Source organism: Mya arenaria, chromosome 14, assembly GCF_026914265.1.
Source record: "Mya arenaria isolate MELC-2E11 chromosome 14, ASM2691426v1".
Lineage (NCBI taxonomy): Eukaryota > Metazoa > Mollusca > Bivalvia > Myida > Myidae > Mya > Mya arenaria.
Window position 1 is genome coordinate 39,826,426 of NC_069135.1, and position 13,753 is coordinate 39,840,178.

Genomic DNA, 13,753 nt, shown 5'->3' on the forward strand with positions numbered 1-13,753 from the left:
CATCCATTGTTCATTACCTTGTTGATAAATATAACGGCCTTCCTCAGTGCATAAGTTAGTTTGAAGGACCAAAACATGAATATGTGTTTTTATTCAGTTTTGATAATATCAAGCAATATAAAGCAAGCATAATGCATACATCCGTTGCCACATGTAAAGGTGTTGAGTAACTTTTATGGAATGAGATTTTATCAGAATTTCCAATCGAAAAGCATTTACATTTTAACGGAAATGTCTTTATCTAAAATAATTATTTGTTTGTGTGAAAATAGCCAGAACTCATGACTACCCGAACGACAATGTATTGGCATTTTGGGTGATTGCATGGATAATAATAATAATAATAATAATAATAATAATAATAATAATAATAATAATAATAATAATAATATTTCATGAAGATAACACATTAAGTTACATAAATATCTTGTATACAATGTGGTCTTCAATGGATTCTACAAACAGAGTATACATTTTTCATTCAAACAATAACGAACAAGACGACATTCAAACACAACTTATACAATGTTCAAAATTATGAAAGACAAAAATAAATCGCATTTAAACAAACAATTTAAACAGACAATCATTCACTTACATCATTGTTTTGTCATAAGGTGTTTTTTAATTATGATTTGAATGCAAATGATGATGATTCCCGATTATAAAGCGGTATAGAATTCCATACAGATTTTGCAAAAAATAAGTAAATGTTTTGTTACCCCATAGTTAGTCTTGCATCAATTTGCTACTATAAGCCAGAGGCGTACCATGGCTTACGCCAGTATGCTCGGGCGTACAAATCAATATTGGGCCCCAAAAAGGCACGGACTTAAAAATCGAAATCAAGAATTACAATCTCAGGCTGAGGTTGTCGGGTTTATGTTTGTCGTAAGTTCACTGAATGTTGGTGTTCAGAATATTTAGAAAACTTTGAAAAGGTCTTTTCATTAGTGTATTCTTCAAAATGTTCATACGGAATTTGTGAGCCCTCCCGCTCCTAACCCATATAAGTGATATAACATATTGAGATTATAAGCAAATGAGAGACCATCATATACCAACACCTTACTCAAGTGTAGGGGCGTTAAGTTCAAAATGATTTAGACAAAAAGATGATCGTGAAATACATTCCATCAAGGCTTCAGTGGTGAACCCTCTTTCTGGCTCTGTTATTGTCCCCTTTTATAGTGGCATGTGTGTGCTCTGGGACAGTGTTCTTCGTTATTATTCTTTCACAATGACTGTGAAAGTCAGATTTCGATATGTAAGTAGGTAAGGGAGTTTGTGCCTGAACTTTTAAGTATTTTAGCTAAAGCAGTTTGTTAGACTGCCTGTAAGTGCAAAGGAAACCTGTAACAATGAATGTTTAAAATTTGGTCCTCTTTGTATTTCTGTCAATATCTGGATTTTTTTCATTCAAACTTCAAACTTGATAATAAGTTTATAAAATTTTATTTTTCTTATCTTTAAGACAATAAATTTATATAACTGCTTCTATTTCCATGGATATTTAATTACCACAACTGTCGCATATCAGTTTTATTCCCTTGTAGACGGGTCGTTTAGAAGATACAACGAATACCACGCTTCTTAAAGATGAAAATGGAATGATATTTTCACTGCTGTTATTTCACTGATAAAACTCCAATTTCACCGATAAGCATAAAACTGAGCTTTTCCATACTCCGGAACTTTTTTTAACAATTTTGTTAATAATACTACTATCCAAATAAAGCAATAATTTTTCAATTCAAGTGGCGCAACCGAAAAGAAGAGCTTATATATAATAAATATTTGTCCTTGTATTTCATTGGTTCAAAAAATGTACTTGGTGCCAGTTGCAGTTTATTTGAGACAATGAAGTTTCAAATTCTCCTCTTTTCCCGTTTTCCTTACACTGTTTTTTACAACAAGCTCCGTTCCACCAAACATGAACGTTGTATCATTACCAAGTTCGGAAAGAGGAATATATTTGGGTAGATCTGTTATCAACACACCGAGCAGTTCACAGCCGGGGTCGGTTGTGTATATGGGGTTCGCTGCAGTCGTTCTGTATAGGGGTGTTATTGCTCGATATCCTGTAGGAGAGTATCCCTTGGTTATTTGATGGTCAACAGGAATCTCCTCTTTAACATGAACAAACACATCAAAGCAGTCTTTGGCACACCATTTTCCGTCTTTGTTCAGATATTTCTTGTGTTTACTGTGAATTTTGCCATCATAAAAATTGTCCACACTAACTCCGAACGTGTATTTCATTACCCGAGACGATATAATGGAAGAATCGTGGCCGTACTTGACAGCACCTTTCAGCACGGCGAGACCAGCTTCAGCAGGGACAATTAGACGCTTGTCTGGAATGTCAGCTCTAAGCCTTTCCTGGACGTATGTGCTTTCTCCGAAACCACCAACCAGCACGATGGTCGGTACTGACATTATCTTTGGGTCTTTAAGGAGGTCGTTTACGTGTTCAACGAGTTTGTTTATAGGATTATCAAACCATGCCCTAATAATGTCAGGTTCAACTCGCAACTTGTCTCCACCTTGCAGAGTAACTGAATCGCCAAATTCGAGAGTATCTACCCTTTGCTTTAACTTTTGTCCGGTAAACTTTTTGGAAAGCTTCCTCATGCTTTCAATTACCTTGAATGTAATTTTTTTCTTTTGATTTTGCGTTGTAGCTACGTTTCTTTGTTTCAAAGTCTCTAATAACGTCACAGAAGTCGGATATTTCCTTGGTCTTAAAGACAGTTATTGCTTTCTCTCCAAAAACTTGTTCCAGGAATTTGAGATAGTTGGCGTCAACGTAGATGCCACCCCATGGTCCACCGCTTGCATGGTGGATTTTCTTCAGAGTACCATCGTGCTTCTTTTCCTGAATAGAAATATCAGCAGTTCCACCTAAAACAGAACATGACGTCATAAGTAGAGCTACCTATATTAATGCGGATATAAAAGCATTTAACTGCGTCATTAAATTAAACGATGCTCTTCAAATGCTACACATGTTCTTAAGTATATAAAGTTTGTCGAACAATGGTTATCAAAACACATGTGATATAATTAGTCGTGTCCATTTCTCCCACCTCCGAGGTCAATGACCATAAACTGAGTTCCAGTTCCGGCTAATGTCGCTTTCGTGTCAACATCCAGCGTTTCACACCAGATCGAGGCTGCTTCCGATTCGAGTGCCAGCTTAACTCGGGTTCCATCTAGACCCGCCTTAAGTTGTAAAAAGTTCAAAGCGTTAGATGTATGTATTTTTATTACAAAAAAGTAAAGAAGCCTTGTTCAAAATATTTTAGCAAAAACACTGAGATATTAAATGGAGGGCAATCATTGGAGCCAAACACATAAAAAAATGTTGTTGCTCCTATTTTTACCCGGCATGTGCAAGTATTACGAAATATGACGAAAGTATCTGTCTAATTTTTTTAACATTTCGTATTTTCGTCAAACACAATTGATATTTTCACTTCTCTCTGATATTTGTTATATTCCTTAACAAATACATTCTCATTAATACTTATGTAACCAAAATTCATACGCAAGCTCAGCAGCCAAAAGTTTAAACATAAGCCCCGTTAGGGCACAGGGTAAACGCCAAATCCAAAGAACACAAAACAAAAAATATCACAAACACTGTGACTCATAAATTTTGGTAAGAATAACCACCTCGTTTATAAACTTCTAACGTGTCTAAAAGAAGGTTAGTACGGTCCAGTTACCTCTTCGGCAGCCGTTCTCATGAACTCCTTGGCATTGTCATCCCAGATGGCAGGCACCGTGATGACGTAGGAAATTTCCTTTTCTAGTAACCCCACCGTCTGGTTTGCTACTGCCTGTAGGAGATGCTTTTGTAGAAACTTGATCGCCATGGAGAAGATTGGCAAAGCTTGATGAGACTTGCCTTCTATGTCCTCCACAGTTGTGGCTCTTGAAAGCTCCTTCGATAAAAAGAAAGCGTGCTATCACTGTAACAAATTCCCAAACATTAGAAATTTAATATGATAATGGGGCGGAAAATGTTATGTTTTAATACTCGCAAAAATGTGCGCATGTGTTAAAAACAATATATTTTTATAGATTTATTTTAGGTCTAGTATTCCAAAACGCAACATTTTCAACTCGCTTCAGAATCGGCGCCATTATCTGAAGTCAAACATTTCTTTTTTGCTGTATATGCCGTAATCGGACGACTCTAGTTAGCTCATTTGTATCATTTTCGAAGAGAGAATTCGAGGTATTGACATAGGTGTCGTTTCTGTCTTTAACCTGGCGATAAGTCTAAAATCGTTGGAGATATTCAAATCTATCTTTGTACACATGTAGCTATTGACACTACTTACAAGTATGCACAAGTCCATAATACTCGCTTACATAATTTTGTTCCCCTGTTTCAACTGAAAAAAAAATCATGAAAGGCGCTGATTGAAAACGACTGGCGCTCTTGTTAAGATTTTGATGTAATCATCTGTTCCGAAGTCTGAACGTTTAGATCCATAACGGTGTTTCAAACAATATGCATAACGTATTTGACAGTTGTACCTTATTGTTGTGCAAAATCATCTTAAAACGCCTGAACAACCGCCATCCTTCGTGTTTGTCATCTTCCGCTTTACTCGCATAGCTGTCTTCAGCTTCAAAACCAAAAGAGTCAAACTCGCCCTTCGGATTAAGAAGCACACTTGTTGGCGTCTTAAGAGAGATCAATTTTCCTGAACCTCCGGAATACCAAGTCGGGTTGGCCTGCACTTTGAGCGGGTCATTATGGAAGGAAAACGCATAACCACTATACGTGGTCCCAAAGTCGAATGCAGCAACCAGTAGATGGGACTGAGTCTTCGCTGCCATCGTTCAAGGTGGACTTTTAAAACTTGATATGAAAACAAAGGATAAAAATACACTTTATATCTTACATAAACTAAATCAACATATAAATTAAACACACGCAATGAATAACTTCCTGGTTCGAAATTATTGGAATTTAAACAAAAAGTGACAATAAAATATTGAAGACGCGCCATCATTTCACAAACAAATCAAAAACTGATTTGATATACATTAATATTGTGTTTATCGGGAAATAGCATTGTCGACTACTTTTCTTTAGTAGAAGCATGATCTAAAACATGAGGTTAAAACAAACAAAAATGGTAACAATAAGTTAAATAAAACACTGACAAAATTTAGCATGTTTTAAACTCAGAAATCAGAAAACAACGAATATCACATATATATTTGAAAATTATCTTGATTTAACTGAACACTGTGCATAGTCATTTGTGTTTCTGTATTTTACCCTAATCGATCTACAAGTGTAAGTGATAACAATTATAGCTTATGAACGCTTAACATGGGAGTGGGCGGGGGAGAGGATGGGGGTACTGCGAGGCTCGCCTAGTTATGCCGAGTTGAAAAATGGTAACACTGACAAAGGAAAATCCGTTTTTGCACTTATCTTTAGTTAATACTTGATTTTGTTTTAAATACACTCAAGGAGTTAACTACGTTCCATTCATTAAAACTAGTTCCTCAACTAAAACAAAGGGTAATGTGTTGTATTATGCTGAACTAAATAAAGTGTCATTCATAATTATCACGACTTTAAATAATTCTGTTGAAACTTACATGTTATTATAAATATAGTTTTTAACAGCGCAAAATGGTATCAAAGATAAGTATATAAGTTTAAGCATAGTTTTTTGATTGAACAATATTATCATAAGATTAATAACGGAACGAAATTTCAATAATGTAATTTATCTACTTACCTTGTGAATATTTTGTATTCTATTCTAAAACCACACCTAATTTTAGCCTTTGTTTTGTAGAGACTCAATAACTTCCTGGTTCGAGATTCGACGAAGTACGCGCATTTAAGTTGATCAAAAACATGCATGACAACTAGCCTATATGCATACACCAACGAATCGTGACGTATAGTATTTAAGTATATCCGTCAAAATACATTTAATTCAATATCGACCCTGATTGAAAGATTTTAGTACAAGGGGGTTGTGAAATTTCTTCTCCGATGGGATTATTTGCACATACAGTAAAAGTTTTAAACTTGAAGTAAAATGTTTGCTAAATGGTGTTGTGTCCTCAGTAGCCACTCTATATGTATGTGCATGTAATATGATACCGGGACTTCCGGAAGATATAGAATCATGAATAAAGCTAGTGAACGGTCATCTGTTGTTTCTAAGAATATCTAATCCCTGAACATATCATCTGGCGACGAGGATACTGTGAATTAATATTGTAATATTTGGATTAATGATAATGTTGTTTAACTAATGGATTAAGACGTTAAACAGTGAACATAAAATGAATAATTTTCCGAATTTTCCATCCTTTGATGTGGACACAGACAAATCAAACGCTTGCACGCGTTGGGGAAATGGCTAGGGCGGTTAGAAAATTGATTTGTAGGATTAAAAGTGACAGATGATGACCAAAAACGGGCGTTGTTGCTTCATTACGCTGGTGAGAAAGTGTATGATACATACGATGTAGAAAAAAGGGACACGGATGCGTCCTTCGAGGCAACGAGGAAAGTGCTTAATGATTATTTCGCCCCTAAAAAGAATGTTCAAATGGAAATATACAATTTTCGGCTCATGCAAGCAACATGACACGCAGTCATTAGATGAGTTCGTGACAGAACTCCGGACACTTGCAAAAAATTGTGAGTTCACAAACGTAGACAAGGAAATTCTACAACAAGTAATTCAGAACTGCAGATCGAACCAATTAAGACGTCGTGCCCTGCGAGAACCGGATAAGGCATTATGCGACATATTAACAATGGGTCGAATGCTGGAGCAATCCGACCGACAGGCTGCTGTTATGGAGAATTCGGACACTGTGCAAAGGGTTTCACAACCACGTGGCAGTGTGAACAGGCGTGGACATAAACGAGAGCGCGGTGGTCAGCATTATGCAAATTCTGGCATGCGAAGAGGTTTATCGGCGAAACCACGTGATCACCCTGGCTTATCGGCGAGACCACGTAATCGCGCTCCACTGAATGAAAATACCTGCCGAGCATGTGGTTATGAATACCCACACAAGCAGACCTGTCCAGCGAAGGGCAAAACTTGCAATCTTTGCAAAAAGCCTAATCACTTTAATAGGTGCTGCCGACAGAGGGGTATTAGGGAAGTTAAGCTACAGTCCGATTCAGAAGATGAATACAACTACCAAGTCAGTGTAAAAGTGTTAGCAAAAACAACAAGACTCCGAAAACACTTATCTCAATTAACAATACAGCAGTAAAAGTAACAATAGATACCGGTTCGAGTGTAAACATTATCGATGAAAACACATACGCATTCCTCGGAAAACCAACACTTAAAACGAAACATTTACCTAAATTATTACCATACGGAGGGGGTTCAAACTTGAAAGTGAAAGGTTGTTGTGAAATGACAGCTGAGAAAAATGACAAAATAGTTGTAGACAAATTTTACCTAGTCAAAGGTAATTACGGGACACTTTTAGGATTTCAAACGGCTTCAGACTTAGGTGTTGTTAAAATAATCCAAAATGTCAACATTTTACAGGAAACAATCGAAAGAAAATACCCAGGAATATATGAAGGTATTGGGAAATGGAAGCAGCAAACCGTGAAACTTCACGTAAACAAGGACGTGCATCCAGTGGCACAAAAGGCAGAAGAACTCCTTTTCAGTTTGCGAAAAAAGGTCGAAAAGGAAATTGAAACAATGCTTAATAAACGACATAATAGAGGAAATAAGGAATGAATCAACGCCATGGGTGTCTCCAATCGTGACACCACCGAAGAAAAATGGTGACGTCAGAATTTGCGTTGATATGCGATTAGCAAACAAAGCGATTGAAAGGGAACGACACCCAATGCCAACCATCGATGAGCTTATACATGATTTAAAAGGATCAAAAGTGTTTAGTAAAATGGATTTGAAATCTGGATACAATCAACTAGTTCTCGAAGAAGAGTCACGCCCAATTACAACCTTTTCGACGCACATAGGTCTATTCAGATACAAACGATTGAACTTTGGGACAAACTCCGCAAGCGAAGTATTTCAAAAGACAATAAGTTCATTAATAGCAGGAATTCCAGGAGCAAAGAACATTTCAGACGACATAATTGTATATGGGAAAAACCAAACAGAGCATGACATTGCATTAGACAAAGTGTTCAATGCAATTCATCGCAACGGGTTGACACTTAATAAACAAAAATGCGAATTCAACAAGTCAGATATTACGTTCTTTGGTGTTGTTTTCAATGGGTCAGGGATCTCTGCAGATCCGTTAAAAGTGGAAGCTATCCGGAAAATGAAACAACCAACCAATGTGTCAGAAATAAGAAGTTTTCTTGGAATGACAGCATATTGCTCCCGTTTTATAAAGGAATATGCGACAATTACAGAATCTCTCCGGAGACTGACAAGAAACGAAACACCATGGTCATGGGAACTGTGAGCAAGAAAACGCGTTCGAGAAGCTCAAACAGGATCTCTCAAGTGACACAGTGATGGTGTATTTCGACCCAGGAAAGGAAATAGAAGTAGTGACAGACGCTTCACCGGTGGGACTTTCAGCAATTATTACCCAACAGGGCAAAGTCGTGGCATATGCGAGTCGGGCATTGTCACCAACAGAGTCTAGGTACAGTCAGACGGAAAGAGAGGCGTTAGGTGTTGTATGGGCATGCGAACACTATAACATGTATCTTCGTGGTGCTCCATGCTTTACTGTCATAACGGACCATAAGCCGCTAGAATGCATATGGAAGAAAAAAACAACCGCCTCTAAGAATTGAACGGTGGGGTTTACGACTTCAGCCATACAAAATGAACATTGTCTATAAGCCTGGAAAATACAATCCATCTGACTACCTGTCAAGACATCCATTGAAAGATGTTGGTAACGATAGAAACCTGACAGAAGAATATGTGCATTTTATCGCTGACAGAGCTGTTCCAAATGCTATGACATTAGATGAGGTAAAGTCAGCATCGATAAATGACAGTACAATAAGAAAGGCTATTGAGCTTACAGAAAATGCAAAATGGTACGAAATAAAGACTTTAAATGATCTAGAAATAAACAAAGAAGAATTATCTGCACTTAGAAGTGTGAAGGATGAACTGAGTGTACACTGTGGAACTGTACTATTGAGAAATGACAAGATCGTTATGCCTAAATCGTTAAGAGCGCAGGCCATCAAACTGGGCCACGAAGGGCATCAAGGGGTCGTGCGAACCAAAAGCTACATACGTTCAAAAGTCTGGTTTCCGAATTTGAACGCTGATATCGAAACAGCAATAAAAGGTTGTTTGGCTTGCCAAGCAAATACAAAGGAACCGAGACCAAGAGAACCACTGAGGATGTCGGAAATGCCATCAGGCCCATGGATGCATTTAAGCGCGGACTTTTGTGGACCGTTACAAAATGGGGACTATTTATTAGTTATCGTTGATGAATATTCACGTTATCCAATTGTGGAGATAGTCAAATCAGTATCGGCAAACACTGTCATACCAGTGCTGGACAAAATAATAACAATGTTCGGGGTACCAACAGTGATCAAAACGGATAATGGCAGTCCATTTAACAGTAATGCATTTTCAGATTATGCAAAATACTGTGGATTTATTCATCGAAAAATCACACCTAGGTGGCCGCGGGCAAATGCTCAAGCAGAGTCTTTTAATAAGCCCCTTATGAAATGCATCAAATCTTCACATGTAGAAGGAAAGAACTGGAAACAGGAATTATTCCGTTTCTTACGCCAATACAGAGTGACGCCACATACGTCAACTGGTTTTACGCCGTTCCGTTTATTGTTTCAGCGGGAACCATCGACGCGATTATCAGATATCGCAAAAACCAGAACAAGATGTTAGATTAGACGAAATCGTAAGGCGTAATGACGAGAAATCGAAATCCCACTCGAAAGAGTATGAGGACAGAAGGATTAGGGCAAGGGAACGCCACATTAACATCGGTGACAAAGTGCTACTGCGAAATGAGACACCGTCTAAGTGCTCTACGCAGTTCAACCCAATGCCATATACGGTTACGGAAACAAAAGGACCTATGACCAGTGTAAAAAGTGATTCAGGACATCGAGTTACACGTAATTCGTCTTTTATGAAAAAGGTTGAACCATCATTGGACGCCTCCAACATGGATATGAATAACAATGACGATAATCTTGGGGATGATCTGATCGATAATGATGGTGGTCAAAATCCGACGGAGGTTCACACCCGACCAACTAGGGAACGACGACCTCCGACTTATTTGAGCGACTATGTGCGGAGTGTTGATAATAAGGTTTCATAGTGATATGGGCATAATAAACCCAGTGAAACCTGAAGATCGGTGATATTTGATCTTTTGTGTGAGTTGTAAACATAAATGAGTACAAAATTATCTTATATTGTTTTATTATAGTTAATATTGATAAGGCGTTTTAAATGAGTTTTGACATATGAACATTTGATAAATTCTAAAACATTCAGTATATTTAAATTTCTCACAGTGAATATCTGCCAAAGACATACTTTAAAGTAAAGAAAAGAATGTGGAAAAATTATGGACAATTTAGATGACAGACGATTTTCTTATATAACATTATTCTTTAAAAAAATATCAAAAGATTGTGTACGTATGTGTAAATGTTTGTTATTGCTCATGTAGTAGAAACGTATTATCTAGTAGTAGTAAATATAACCTTCGAACTGACCTCACTGTAGCACCAGTATCAAGTTTCAATGAGTTACTGATTACCTTGGAATTTCTTAATCCTGTAAACACTATAGTTAAGTTCACAGAATCAATTCCACCAGAGTATGTTAATAATCTAATTATCAATTGCAAAGTTATCAATGTGGTTTGCAATATTAAGTTTTGATATATTCGTATTATAATTATAACATACATGTATTACTTTTAATTAATGATTGTTGTTTTTATATTAATATTTTTTAAATAACATTGAATCTGAATTGAGGAGGGATGTTGTGTCCTCAGTAGCCACTCTATATGTATGTGCATGTAATATGATACCGGGACTTCCGGAAGATATAGGATCATGAATAAAGCTAGTGAACGGTCATCTGTTGTTTCTAAGAATATCTAATCCCCGAACATATCAAATGGCATATACAATACCTTTAAAAAATTGTTATTATGTGAATTTTATACTCGTTATAGTCTTTATAAACATCAAGAGTTGTATCTAAAATATGATAAGCTTATCTGTAGTTAAATAAACTACAAACACATATGAAGTTACTGAATTCTGCAATAAATCGTTTATTGCTAAAGCACATATGAAGTTACTGAATTCTGCAATAAATCTTTTGTTGCTAAAGCACATATGAAGTTACTGAATTCTGCCATAAATCCTTTATTGCTACAGCACTTAGTTTTATCTTAGACTGCAAATTGAAACAGATGTTGTGTTTAGTCGATATAAAACAAATATGAAATACCACCAGTTACAAGTAATACATGGTTTGGGTTAGTTTTGCATTCCTAGACACTAGATATTCTTGCACAGTCCTATGTTGCCAATGCAATTGTGTCACTAATTTTACTGTTACCTTCACTCTTTTGGTGAAATGCATTGGCACCGCAACCATGATTATTCGACGTTATTCACACACTCCAAGTGCTTTAGCGTCCACCAGTTTAGGGCGTTAAACTTCTTCTACATTTACTTATTTATCTTCCGCGAAGTTGTCCTTCATCATTTATTTTAATCACACACCATTTTGACCGTTCGCAAACTCCATAGAAGAAGAACCATGCTGATTTTCCTACCTCAATTTGCAGTGAGGCTTTCTTCACTTCGAGAATAAATCAACTTTGGACGGCTTAATTAACCCCTGCTACAAAAGTACAATGGCTCTGATGATGTACGCCTTTTTGCTTGCCTTCATAATGAAAGTGAAACCTACCAGGTTAGACGGTCAAACGGTTGGGGTTTTGTTGGTGTGCATAGTTGTGCATTGCTATATTCCATCGCGATCTGCATGACAGTTAACAGAAAGGGCGACCTCACATGCCGATGGTTAAGGTTTAAATTGAGCTGTCGTGATGCTGTTTTTTAACTTCTCATGTAATGTGTGAAGAACAGTCAAAATAACGTTCCGGTTTAACAGTTAACGTTTTGGATCTTCTGATCGTATTCTCATTTGCATGATTTCCAGTGCCTCTCGGTTTTTCATCACTTCGACCGTACCATTTATCGGTGTAGCACGGTCCAAAGGCCCTCTTTTAAGCAGTTGAACCATTTATGGTTCAGAAATGTACGCCTTATTTTACATCAAAAGTCGAAGAATATGAAATAATTATACTTGTGGCTTTAACTGAACTAGTCTATATGGCCATAACCTCGCACTTGTACCCACATTAATTACCAGTCTTTACAGTACGAGTGAACGGACACAAACACAGAACGGAAGATAACAGATAAAAAATAAATACAATACAAACAAACAGTCTTTTGATTAATATTTGGGTACCGCATTGGAACGATCAATGATAACGCTTATGAATTGACAGAGAGCCACTTTTCAAATATTTACTGTTTAGCCAAATTGTAAAACTTTTATTGATCCAGCGTTTTTAATCTATTGTATGTGATGTTAGTTATACAAAATAAGCGTGTTGTCATTATTGACAACTCCAAAAAGAAAAAAAGGTAACCTAAGTGGCGCAAAAAATAACGGCTTATAAATGAAATATATATGACATTGTTTTTCACAGGTTCAAATATATTTTTCTGGTGCCAGTTGTAGCTTATTTTAGATATTACAGTTTCAAAATCTCCTCTTTCCCCGTTCTCCTTACATGTTTTTTACAACAAGCTCCGTTCCATCAAACATGAACGTAGTATCGTAACCAGGGAGGAATTTAATTGGGTAGATCTGGTATCAACTCACCGAGCAGTTCACAACCGAGGTCGGTTGAGTATATGGGGATCGCTGCAGTCGTTGAGTGTATGGGTGTTTTTGCTCGATATCCAGTACGAGAGTATCCCTTGGTTATTTTGTGGTCAACATAAATCTCTTCTTTAACACCTACAAACAAATCAAAGCAGTCTTTGGCACACCATTTTCCGTCTTTGTTCAAATATGTCTTGCGTTCACTGTGAATTTTGTCATCAAAAAAATTGTTCACACTCACTCCGAACGTGTATTTCATTACCTGAGATGATATAATGGACGAATCGTGGCCGTACTTGACGGCATCTTTCAGCACGGTGAGACCAGCTTCAGCAGGGACAATTGGACGCTTGTCTGAGCACGATGGTTGGTAGTGCCATTATATTTTGGTCTTTAAAAAGGTTATTCACGTGTTTAACATGATTGTTTAAAGGATCATCAAATGTCAGGTTTCACTCGTAACTTGTCTCCACTTTCTAGTATAACTGATTCCCTTTACTAGAGATTACCTATATTCTGCTTTCTGGAAAGCTTCCTAATGCCATCAATTATCTTGAATGCATTTCTTTTTAATTTGCGCTGCAGCTACGCTTCTTTCTTTGAAACTCTTTTGTAACGTCAGAGAAGTCGGATATTTCCTTGGTCGTAAATGCAGTTATTGCTCTCTCCAAAAATGAGTTCCAGGATTTTGAGACAGTTGGAATTAACACATATGCAACGCCATGATCAACCTCTTGTTGGGTTAGTTTTTTTTAAAGTAACATCGTGTTTCTTTTTTTTTTTTACAGAAA

General features: G+C 36.9%; 2 protein-coding genes and 1 pseudogene across 2 annotated transcripts in view; 1 reads left to right on the plus strand and 2 right to left on the minus strand.

The window, feature by feature from the left end:
• The window catches only part of LOC128217263 (heat shock 70 kDa protein 12B-like), a 241,572-nt gene that overhangs the window by 156,281 nt on the left and 71,538 nt on the right, over positions 1 to 13,753 (minus strand). The gene's annotated exons all lie outside the window — the stretch shown is intronic.
• The window catches only part of LOC128217270 (uncharacterized), a 206,264-nt gene that overhangs the window by 19,829 nt on the left and 172,682 nt on the right, over positions 1 to 13,753 (plus strand). The gene's annotated exons all lie outside the window — the stretch shown is intronic.
• LOC128217273 (heat shock 70 kDa protein 12A-like) lies at positions 433 to 5,887 on the minus strand (annotated as a pseudogene).